This window comes from Myotis brandtii, unplaced genomic scaffold (genome assembly GCF_000412655.1).
Source record: "Myotis brandtii unplaced genomic scaffold, ASM41265v1 scaffold133, whole genome shotgun sequence".
Lineage (NCBI taxonomy): Eukaryota > Metazoa > Chordata > Mammalia > Chiroptera > Vespertilionidae > Myotis > Myotis brandtii.
The window spans coordinates 2522672-2523317 of record NW_005354718.1 but is presented as its reverse complement, the minus strand read 5'-3'; positions in this window follow the sequence as shown (position 1 = coordinate 2523317).

Sequence of the window (646 nt, the reverse complement as noted above, 5' to 3'; positions counted from 1 at the left end):
ACAAAAGTATATCCTAACAATGATGATTTAAATGTTTCGAGGGCCTCATTTATGATGTCCATCCATTTTGCATATTGACATTATACATAATATAATGTTTCATTTTAATGAAAGACTACTGCTAACCCAGCCTGTAAAAATACATTGAAAAATTGTTTGTTGAACTGGATGTGGTCTTTGGCTTGAGCATTTTCCTCCTCCTCTCCATTCACGTTTTTGCCCAGTAAGCATTTGCAGACTTCTCTTCCACGTGGCACTCCCACAGCTCCAGCCATCTGGGTGGGACATCTTGAGGCCTCCAATCTGCATAGATGGCTGCCGCCCACCTCGCTCTCTCCCTCCCTGTCCTCCCTGGCAACTACTGTCTATACTGCTCCTTCGCTCTTCTGGACAAACTGGGGGTGCTTTGTTTCCGTAAGCGTGAGCTCCCGGGGCGTAAAAACTGGAGCTCACCGGTCTTTTTCTCTTGCTTTTGGCCCAATCAGTCCTTCCTTGGTGAATTACACAAACTTGGCTTTAACAAAAGCAGCGCCCGTGTTAGGTGACAGTGGAATGTTTTCTGGGCCATGGGAGGGCCCACTGGGAGCCCGCAGGCCTCTGGAGGTCACTCACCCCACCCTGGCGGGGAGGGGTCCCCTCCCGCCGC